Source organism: Ictidomys tridecemlineatus, chromosome 2, assembly GCF_052094955.1.
Source record: "Ictidomys tridecemlineatus isolate mIctTri1 chromosome 2, mIctTri1.hap1, whole genome shotgun sequence".
In the NCBI taxonomy this organism is placed as follows: domain Eukaryota; kingdom Metazoa; phylum Chordata; class Mammalia; order Rodentia; family Sciuridae; genus Ictidomys; species Ictidomys tridecemlineatus.
Genome location: NC_135478.1, coordinates 21,366,971 through 21,379,144, shown reverse-complemented (window position 1 = coordinate 21,379,144; position 12,174 = coordinate 21,366,971). Strand labels below are relative to the sequence as shown.

Below are 12,174 nucleotides of genomic sequence, written 5' to 3'. Positions count from 1 at the left end.
TTCATCAAAAGTTTCTACAACAAAATGCAGACTGTTCTCCCATGTTCTTTGCTAAGCAAGAGGATGCTTTGTATACATCTTACCTACTTAAATCCAGTGATCCAGTGAACAGCACTGTGTAGATACTCAGTAAATAAGCATCAAATGAGTGAGTGAATGGATGGAAAAACAAAACTAACCAATCAACTTTATGACTTATTTCTCTGGAGTAGCCAACAACTAAAAAGCAGGGAATAGAGGGCTTGGGGAGGACTCTCTAAAAATACAAAATGGATATTTAAAAATCCTACAAATGAAACAGATGCTTTTCATCTAGAGAACAGGGCCCCGGGCTCTTACTCAGAGCTTATTTACTCTCATTTTGGAAATTATTATCTAACAAGCTTAATTATACAGCTTCTAAGCCCACAGCCATTAAAAAGGAGCCAAGAAAAGGGAGGAGAGGGACTATTACAGAAAAACAACCTGAGAGTTACAAGAAACAGGACTAAAGCGTAGGGGGAAACAAAGCAATCCCAGAACTCCAAGCAGAGAGCAGACAGGGGAGCATTTAACAGAGAAGCTGCCTCAATGGGGCCCTAGGGCCTGCTGCATACTACAATGTTCAAAATGGGGGTAGTTAAGAAAATGTTATGCTGGAAAGAGTGTTCTGTTTAAGGACACAGGAAGTACCATATATTAGAATGGTTGCTTAATTTTTTTTAATCACAGCATTTATAAGATTTGTCCATATATTATAAAGATGAAATACTAATCACTCATAACATGATAGGTCAAAAACATAGCACAGGATGAAATTAACCAATCTATGTCATGTGCATGTATGAACACATCACAGGAAATTCCAGTTTTAGGAATAATGCACCAATTTTTAAAAATTTAATGTTTGTAGAAAAATGCAGCAAAATCAAGTATGAGTGATGTCAAGAAAAAAACAAAATATTCTCTCACAGCAATAAAATCAAGTAAATATCTTAAGAAGTTATAATGAATTTGACATACTCTAGCTACCAATACACATTTTCTTTAAAAATGGCCTAGGAAAGAGAGAAGAAATAATCGGTTCCCTTCTCTTAAGTATTCTTAAATGAAGAGCTCTTATCCCAAGTTGGGGTACCCAAGAACACTCATAGATTCAGTGATTTCCTAGAACTCAAAAGAACTTGGTAAACCTCTTCTGCTAGTTATGACGCATTACAATGAAAGGACACATTAAAATAAGCAAAGACAAAAGACAGAATGCGGGAGAGACAGGCACGAGCCGTCAGTGGTCATCTCCCACATCTCCCAGTGCAGTGGGACAGAAGTGCTTGATCTGCTTTGTGACAATGTGGACAGTGTAGGAAGTACCGCCAAACACAGAAGTTCACCTGAGCCTTTGTGACCAGGGCTATTACCAGGCATGGAGGGCCCCTGTGGCTGACTTTAATTACTCAGTCTCCAGCGCCTCCAGAGGTCAAGGGTCCCACTATATCACATCCTTAGCATACATTATGTGGCATGGCTCAGGCTCCAGGTATACAAAGACATTATAATAAGGCAGGATGTTCCAAAGACCAGTAAGTCATCTCCCAGGAGACAGTCAAGAGCCAGTGTCTTTATGAGGTCCAGGGTTTAAACACCCAACACCTTCTAAGTTAAATCTTTGATTCACACATAGTTAAAACTGAGAGGCACTGACATTGAGATCAAAAATAAAACAATGTCTCCTCCACAGGATACCTGTATTTGGAAACCAAGGGCCAGGGCCTCTCAAATTGAAGGTGAGAAGCTTCTGAAAAAAATGATTCTCAGACCCAGGATAACTAGCCCCTTGCCCAACCCCAGACAATATTGAATCACGGAGGGAAGAGGTCAAAACCCCATTAATTTTTTTAAAAGGTTCCAAATGATTTTCCTACTTACATGCTTGACTGGAAAGCATAGGAGAAAATAAGGACAGTGATTTAGAAATATAATAGGAAAAAAACACATTCCCAACAGGCTGAAAAACATACTTTAAAACAGTCTTGACAGGCAATATGTAGTACTGCATTTAAAAACAGCAGTGAAATTTTTCTAAGTGTCCTGAGGTTGTCTGAGGTCACCTGACCTTGAAAAAGAGGGGGAGTGCCTGGGGGCCTCAAGCAGCACAAGCCTGTGTGAGCCAATTCTCCCAGAGAATCTCATTCTATTAACTCCTTTTTGGGGGGGAAATATAAAGTTCATAACAGACATGTTTAAAATACAAATATTAAATATATTTTGGTTTAATCAGATAATTTTGTAATGAGCAGCAAGCACTAGCCAAAAGCATGCTACAATTTACTAAGCTTATCTTCCAAAGACAGATAAGCAGCTGATAGTAAATGGTTGCCACACACCTCTGAGTGTAACTAGGCCAAAAAAAAAGGAATGAGCCCTGATTCTTGAAACTGCCTCAGAGGGTTTTAAGAATCAGAGGAGCACTTCAAGTTCCCTGAGCCTGGCTGTAGGTCGCTATCATAATTGACAAACAGCACCCTGAGCAGTAGTGTCCTTGGATCCCATCCCTCTACCTCCAGAATCCTCTCTAACCAAGAGCCAAGCAGCTAGAATCCAGGAAGGAAAAGCCATTCAAACTAAATTAATATCCACTTGGAGAGAACATTCCTAAAAATCACATATTCTTGACCAAGGTGAAAAGCCAAAATATGGGATGTCTTTTCCTCCTCATTCTTCACTCCCAATCCTAAAAGAAATGAATCTGTATCTTGTCCAAAGCCTGGTACAAATAGGGCCCAATTAGGTAGGCTGGGAGAAAACTGAAACACGCTATCTAAATAACTCTGGATCATGGTTGAGAGGCTTTTCTGAGGGATATGACCAAAGAATTGGACAAAAGGAAGTGTCTTCAATTTTGTTGAGTAGAGGAAGGAGGCACTATATCATAGTGAAGTTGATTCCACAAGGATTAAGTCACAAATTCACTTTTCAATCTCAACGAAGTACACTCAGAATTGGGACATGGGGAAAAAGTGATTTAAAAATATTTAAGAAAAAGAAGAAGATCCTCTTAATAAAGTACATTATAAAATCAAAATAATGATTAAGTTTAGAGTGGGATCAAGAATATACATATTAACAGAAAGGAAAGAAAGGTGACACCTAACATTGGACAAGAAAGAGTAATTTTAGAAAGAGTGAGACACGTCAGGCAATACCTTATGGAAATGTATCTACAATAGATTAAAAACGCAAGTAAAAAATTTAAACTTCATGAGAAGATAAAAATGTATTCCTGAGTAAGCAGTCCTCTTTAGCATGACAACAAAAATGTTTATAATTTTAAAGTTTTTAAAAGTTAAATATTTCTCAATAGCACAACCACTTCAAATATCATAAGGGGAAATTATTTGTAGAATATTGGTAAAACCAAGAGTTAATATTCTTACTATAGTCATTTGTTGATTAATGGCAGGATATAGCCTAAGAAATGCATATTTAGGTAATTTCCTCCTTATATGAACATCAAAAAATCTACTTGTCCAAACTAAGACAGCTACAAATGTCAACAGGTGATGTAATCTTATGGGACCACCGCTGGATATGTGGTCTGTCATTGATAGTAACATCATGCAGTAGTGATGACTATTTAAAGAACTAGTGGAAATCAAAGATACCACTGAACAAATGGACAAAATTCATATACGGTTAATTAAAATGACCAAGAAATATGGGTGAAATGGTCTACTTCATTAATATCTGAAGGAATGCGTGTTAGAACTAACAAGGGAACAGCAAAATGGGCAATTTCATAATAGAAACCTAGTAGGATATACTGTCCATCTTTGAAAAAAAATTGACAAAACATTTCAAATGTCTTTGAATTATATATAAAGTTCAACCCAGTAATTCTACCCCTAGAGTGTCAACAATAGGAAATAAACAACATGCTCAAAGATGTAGTCATAAAAATAGTCTTTGTAGCATTTTACATGACAGTAAAATACTGGAAAAATAGTTACTAGAAGTTCCCTAACTGGGAATTGTTCAGATGATTTTTAGTACAACTATAAAGGTAGATATAGATGACAAGCAGATTACAAAATAGCCAATAAAATATTGTTATATAAGTAGCCAAGATACAATCACAAATGTAGATAGTTACAATAAGATAACTGGGAGTGGGGGCAGAGAGATAGGTTACAAACAGGAACTTTCATAAAGTATTAAGTAAATCTCCTAGGAATGGAGAAACCATACAATGGAACAGGAAAACACTAACTCAAAATGGCAGACAAAGGGCGAACAAACAGTTATGAACAGCTGAGTAAATACTGCAATGTTCTACAACCTATAAAAGAATTCTAAACAAGAGAATGCTATGAGGAAGAGAGTGTTAAAATGTAAATCTAACAATGCAAGATAGTTCTGGAACTTGAGAGCTTAGAAGAAAGAAATGGCTGGGTTTAGATAAAGAGGATGCCACCAACGAGCATGGTAGTGCACACCAGTAATCCCAATGGCTCAGGAGGTTGAGACAGGAGGATCACAAGTTCAAAGCCAGTCTCAGCAACTTAGTGAGGCCCTCCCTATCTCAAAAAATAAAGGGCTGGGGATGTGGTTCAGTGTTTAAGAGCCCCTGGGTTCGATCTCTGGTAACACCCACACCACAAAAAAAGCAAGTTTTTTTAATTGATGCATTATAATTATATATAATAGTAGATTCATTATGTCATATTTATACATGCATATAACATCAATCACATTCCCCTCTACCTTCCCTTTCCCATTATTTTCTCTACTAGTATCTCTTCTATTATTATCATAATTACTAGATTTTAATGATATATAATAGTGAGATTCAATGTGATATACTTGTACATGGACATAACATAATTTGGAGTTTTCATTTCTCATTACTTCCCCCAAGCCCTTCCTTCCTCCCTCTCAATCCCCTTTCTCTTCTTGATGTCCTATTTTCATGAGATCTCTTTTTTATTTATTTACTTTTCTCCTCTCTCCACAGCAAAGGTTTTAAGGTAAAAATCTTTCAAAAAGGCTAAAGAATCTTCCATGAGCTGCTACAAGAAAGGGCCAAATAACTTACTATTTCTGGCATTTTTAATAGTCCCATCCAAAACCTGAGCCAGATAACATCTTGAATCAACCCCCAAAGTTTATGATAGAATATAAATCAAACAATTAGTTATTATCTTAAGGACTCACTAGTCGTGTGATTTTTATGTGCTCTGAGTTTGTGATCCTTTGGCATTTGGCATACATATATAAATACCAGAGTTAAAAGGATGTCCATGTTGATAAAGAAATAGACAATCATCAGTCTACTGGGAGGGTCAACAGATGGGTGTGTGTGTGTGTACACATTATCTAAATACACACATGTAATTTTTAGAATAAGAGAAAGATACAATTTTAAAATAAATAAAATTTCAGATAGTAAGCATGTTCTCTCCAATCAGATGAAAAATATTAAGTCTTAAGAAAGGATTCTAATAAAGAAAATATACCCAAAGAACTGTAGTGAAAGAACTATCATTATTCAGAGAGAACAAAATTATGTTTATGTCCTATTATTGACTCTAACTCCCAAATTATCCTAATTTAGATTTCTGTAGGTTATACCCCTAGAGGGTAAAATGTACCCATTTAGGCAGACTCAAAACATGATAAAAGCATTAAGTAAAGGGGGAAATATAGAACATTATGATGCCTCTTTCTGAGGTAAAATATTTACAAGTTAGATTTTATTTGAAAAAAAAATTACCCGAGGAAAGGTCAAAAATGAAATAGTCCTTCTATTCTGACTCCCAGAGATGACCAAGTTCATACTTATTTATATCTATTTTAACATAGAATTCTTGTGACCAAAGGAGACAAAGATGCAATATAGAACCATCCAGCTGTCTTGAATCATAAACCAAAATTAGATCATCAAACTCATGATTTTTGCTAACCAGTGTGCTGCCACTAACAAAATCAATTTCTAAGTTCCGATTTCTAAAGGAAAATACAATTCTAATGTGTAAGGAATATATTCCCCTCTCAGATTCCAAAATACAAAGCCTTAATAATTCATGCAGTCATTAGGGCCCTGATGATTTTACAGGTCACAAGAGAATTATAAGAAAAGAAAGGCTGTAATCATTTTCCTCAGGAGAAGAATGATGAATGCCATACTGTCATAAAAATATTATAAGCATATTTATATCAGCATGATCTCTTTTCAATATAAAACACTCAAAAGCTGAAATGAAATATAAAACTAAAATACACATGGATGAAATAGCTCTAGCCTACAAAAGCAAAGAGAAGGGCAAATTTTTCCCATGGCTTGCTACACCACTTAACACCTCTGAATATCCTATCCAAACAGTCCCTCTTTTTTTCCCCTTCCCATCATTCACTCTCTCTATATATTGTTTTACCTTTTATTTTTTTCTCACTACTAATAATTACTTGAAGTCATATTACATAATTATTTGCTCAATGCTCTGCCCCCTCCACAGGAATGTACTTCACTGAGGGGCACAGTTTCAACCTTGTTCACCATTGTATCCGCAGATTCATTCATTCATTCAAAGTTCATTCAACATACATTTGCTGAATGAACTAACAAAGAAAGGAGGGAGAGAGGAAGAAAGGAAGCACCATAATCTGCATGTGCATAATTCACAATGAGTTAGAAAACAGATACTCCAGTTGCATGAAATTAAATCTCAATAAACTCATAGTAAGGTGAAAACAGCTGAAAATGTGTTTACTGCACCTACCCTGCCAAATGCACTAGCTTAGCCAAGTACACCAGAGTTATGGTTGTTTCCCCTGGAGATTGCATAGCTGAGACGGAGATGCAGGTCTCCACTGCTGCTGCCTCCCCAGCTGCCTAGCATCACAAGACAGCATCATATTGCCTATCAGTGAGTGGCCTGGGAAAGGATCAAAATTCAAAATTCCAAGTACAGTTTCTACTGAATGCACACTGCTTTCATTTATCATAGTCAAAAAAATCATTAAGTCAGCATCTTAAGTCAGGCCATGGGTATTTACATTTGTATGAATATTAAAATTTCCGCTCCCAAAAAATAGCCAAGATGTATTTCTGAAGGACCTAGTCCTAGTTAAACATTAAAGAGATGTGTCCTCACCTTATGTAACATATCTCAGGAAAAAAAGTTCGAATAGTCAGCATTAGAATATTTTCAGTACTAAGATTTCATTGATAATGACTTTGATAAACTTCTGAGGGGTGCAGATGTTAATTAAGAAGGTCAATTTGGGCTTAAGTTCCATTAAATACTTACTGCCTTGCCTCTTCTGCATAAATCTTTAAAAAATTAAATCTTGTCTCTCAGCTGAATAAAAATCATGATAATTTTCTGAGTATATGTGGTATCTTTCTTCCCAGAAGAAGAAAAAAAGAAAACCTCATTAATCATATAGAAAACTCAGTTAAGTTTCTGGCATTCCAGTTACCTTGAAGAAAGGAGGAAAAACTGAAAGGGGAGAGGAGAAAGCAAGGGCATACATACCAAGATAATGGCAGGGCCAATATATGAATCCAAATATACTAGCCACAAGAGATACAGGTTTCCAGGGGCCAACAGCAGTAATTTTAATAAGTACAGAGTTTCCTCAAACTGGTGGCAGAAGAGGAAGGGAGAGGAATTTCAAGAATGAGGAAGAATTGACAAACTGTTGCTGGCTTAAAAAATGGAGGAAGCTCTTGAGAAGAAATGTGCATGTCTTAAGGGACATAGGGCAGCAAATATATAAATATTATGGTCCTACAACTATGTAGAGCCACCCAGGAGAGGAATGCTAAATGCCATACTGTCATAAAAATATTGTATTTGAATAGTCACCCCCCAAAATATATGACCACTTCCTAACATGTAGCCTTACATGGAAAAAGGATCTTTGCAAATACAGTTAAGGATCTCAAGATCACCTAGATTTAAATTAACTCTAGAGTCAATGTAGGTGTCCTCACAAGAAAAAGGTAGAGGGGACTCTGGAAAAGACACACATGGGAGAAGGGAAAGTGAAAACAGAGGCACAGATGGAGTAATCTGACGGAGACTCCAGGGGAGAGTGGCAAGGAGAGGTACCTGACCTAAGCACAGTATGTTATGTGCAAGTATGGAAATGTCAAAGTGAAACCCACTAACTTAATAGGACTGAATTAATAGTACAGAATAATTATAATAACAAGTAATAGAACCAAATAATTATAATAACAATTTTTAAAATCCCTGCAGCCATCGGAAGCTAGGAGAGAGTCATGGCCTGGATTTCCCCTCAGAGTTTCCTTAAGCAACCGACAACTTCCTATACCTTGATTTCAATTTCTGGTCTCTTACACTTACATTTTTGTGTTTTAAATCAGTTGGTTTGTATTAATTTGTTGCAAGAAGCTAAAAAACAAACACACAAGAAACTGAATTCTGCAAATAACCTGAACAGATTGAAAGCAGAATCCTCCCCAGAGTCTTCAGATAGGGGCCTAGCCAGCAGACTGTACCTTAGCAGAGAATCCGGTCACCTCCTAGGACTTGGGACAGAGCTGTGACCTAATAAATGGATGTGGATTTAGGCAACTAGGTTTGTGGTAATTTGCTATGCATCAATAGAAAACAATGTTTAGTATTCAATTTTCTTATATTATTACATCAGTTAATCTTTACAATCCAAATTTATGTAAGAGTTTTGATAGTGAGCACCCTTGTATTGCTCCTGACCTTAATGACAGTGTCCTTCATGAAGTACTTCCAAAGCTAGTAGGGAAGGATCACCAGAGTTCTGGGATATGTTAACAGATGTGGGGAAAGTGTCCTAAAGTCACAGAATACTGAGAAAACTCTGCTTTAGAAAGTAAAATGGGTGAACTCAAAAGCACAGTTTCAAAAGAACACATTTCTTCTGGATTTGTTTAACAACATGCAGACCCACAGTTTTCTTTAAAAAAAAAAAAAAAAAAGACGACAACAACGACAGCGGTGGTGGTAGAGGTGGCGGTCTGGATGTTTAGTTAATACTTTGGTCAACATTTTTATTTACATGACTTAAAAACCTCTTCAATTAAAATTCCAAAAATTTTTGGCTTTGTCAAAGAGTAAATCCATAAAGGCAGAGGTTATATCTATCTTGGTTATTCATAATCCCCACAACTAGAAATATTTACATGCCATAGTTGCTCATAGTATTTGGATAAGCAAATGGGCTGATGGAGAGAGAAAACATTTTCTCCACTGCTTATTTCACATAGTTCTACAAACTACCCAGAACTCTGCCTCTTCTATACCTTTGTAAACTCCATTCTTGCCTGGAATGCCCCATCCCTCTCTATTCATCCATACTGAAGTTTCAAAATCTGACTGAACTACTCTCTAAAAATGATATTGTGATCTGCATATAGTAGGCATTAAAAAAGTAACTAAAGTTCCTTTCTTTAAAAAGTAAAGAATGTACACTAGGAAGAGGTAATGGTTCCTTCCGATTCATTAATTTACAAAGTAAGCAATTAGTTCACAGTATTGATGACAATTTTGTGATCATTAATTTTATGTTAACTTCACTGGGCCACAAAGTGCCCAGACATATGGTCACATGTTATTCTATGCATGTGTCTGTGAAGGGACTTCAAGATGAGATTAACATCTGAATCCATACACTGTGGAAAGCAGACTGTCCTCCCTAATGTGGGTGGGCCTTAATCAACTGAAGACCCAAATATGACACAAAGGCTAAGAGGGAGCTCCCTGGAGCTGGAACAGAGAGGTCATTCCCTCCTTTCCAACTAGACCTGAAACAATGTCTCTTCCCCAGTGTTAAGCCTGCCGGTTTTGGGGACAGAAGCCACACCATTGGCTCTCGTGGGTATCCAGCTTGCTGAACACAGATCTTGGGACTTCTCAGCATGCATCCTCATGTGAGCTAATTCTTATACATGTCTATATTACATATGTACATATACATATATCCTAATGGTTCTGTTTCTCAGGAAGACCCTAATATGATGTTTATTCTTCCAATTGATCTTTCATTCATATTACTCAGCAGTCCTGATAAGAACATAGGCATTGTTGGGAGTCACCCCAGCTCCAAAGACTAACTTCCCAATCCCCCAAGAAAAGCCGTCCAATGGTGAGCCCTGCTGGCTCACATGATCCTGCTGTCCAATGGTGAGCCCTGCTGGCTCACATGATCCTTACCCACCAATCAGACTAGCCCTGCTGGTTCACCTGATCCTTACCCACCAATCAGACTAGCCCTGCTGGCTCACCTGATCCTTACCCTCCAATCAAAAAGTACCCCCTGCCAACTGTCAGACCACCCCCAGCTCTATAAATATGCAGAGCTGTTCCTCAATAAACAGGCCTTTTCTCCAAAGGCAAGCCTTGATGGTTCTTTCAGGCATCAAACCAAGGTTAAATTAGTTTCCTTCCTGAGAATTTGTCAGGAGCTACTAGAAAAGAAACAACCTTTCTCTAGGTATCTCTACATCACAGGAGCCACTTAACCCCCAAAAGCACAAAGCCTATCTAAGAACAAAGTCACGTACGTGTTGGCAGAGTAGAGAGAAGGGGAGAAAAATACCTACATGGAATATTGTAGACATAAATCAAAACCCTGAATTCAGCTATATTTGGTGCCAGCAAAAGCCTTTGATTTCTCAGTTATGTGATCGAATAGTTTTTTTAAGTTAATTTAAACTGGATATTATTGTTTTCAAATAAAATAATCTTGACTAACACAATACTTTCATGTAATAACTAAGGAGCTTACAATACTCTGCGTGAAAAGACTGTCACTTTGGCTTTATCTAAAGTACTATTTAAGGTCAAAGGAGGATTAAAACTTTAACAGCCTTAAAAGTATCAACATCACTATTTCTACTTGCCAAATTGGAGTGGATGCTATCGGTTCCTATGAATACTAGAAACTTCATAATTAAGTCATTATATTTGCATACCTACTAGAGAAGATGAATTTTCCAGTATTAACATTTCTAAACATAATTATCAAGAGTCATCTTCAAAAACCAAATTCTTTGCCAAGGTTCTAGTTTTCCAGAGTCAAGAAAGCTAAACTAATGTGCTACTTGTACTTCATTGAAAAAAATTACAAAACATTACTGAGCCCTTACTATATATGCCAAGTAGGCAGAATAAACATTATCTATTTTAATGATCACTTCATGTCTATAAAGTATGTATTATTTGTATTCTTCTATTACAATCTTCATTTTAAAGATTAATAGGAGAGATGAAAATAATAAGCCTAATAAAAACAGTAGTGGTGTTAAACATTTGTCAAGAGTGTACTACAGCCCACACACCATACTGATGTACAAGAAGGATCCTATTTAATCTTCACAATTATCTTCTGGGGTAGGTACTATCTTTGGCTTTATCTGCAGATGAGAAAACTAAGGCTTAGAGACTGACTTGCACAGTCCAGACCTGTGCTCCACATCAAAATCAGTCTGCAAGTTTGAAGACATCCACACCGCATCTTGGTAAATTCCATACTACTACTTGAAGTGCATTTAAAGTTGTTTAATAAAAACCTGAATTTCTCTACATTATTTGTGTCCTTGAATTGCCATACGGTTTACATTTGTATTTTCTTCTTTAATTCCTCATCTTTGAAAAACACAAAGATAAACAATAAAGGAAATTTGCATTATATATTTCAGCTCAAATGAGTAATACAGGAGCACAGAATTAGAGTTAATAACTCTAATATAGACTTAATTTTATAAAAGATAGTTGAAATTCTTAACAATGACCAAAATCAGAATGCAATTACATCTGGTATCTATATTGTGATAATTATTTTTCTTAAATGAGAATATATCTTGTAAAGTAGAACAAGAAGAGGGAAGCATCAGGTAAGGCTGCTATTCTAGAAAACTTGTCAAACTGACTGAGACTGCAACCTAAGTCTTAAAAGAAACCATGAACAGGCACTCGTATTAACACAAAATACTTAATTTTAGATACTAATACATAAATCAAATATTAATTTAATTTTGCCAAAAAATCATTTAATAGTGATATGTGACATACTTTTGTATTTAAATTACGATTTGGTAAGATTCATTGTTTCCTGAGCTATATCATTGTAGTGTTCCACATTTGTCATGGGACTTCTCAGTAACCCATCCTATTGTGTTATGGGAACAAC

General features: G+C 36.3%; 1 protein-coding gene across 2 annotated transcripts in view; it reads right to left on the bottom strand.

Moving 5' to 3' along the window:
- The window catches only part of Ulk4 (unc-51 like kinase 4), a 496,824-nt gene that overhangs the window by 294,428 nt on the left and 190,222 nt on the right, over positions 1 to 12,174 (bottom strand). The gene's annotated exons all lie outside the window — the stretch shown is intronic.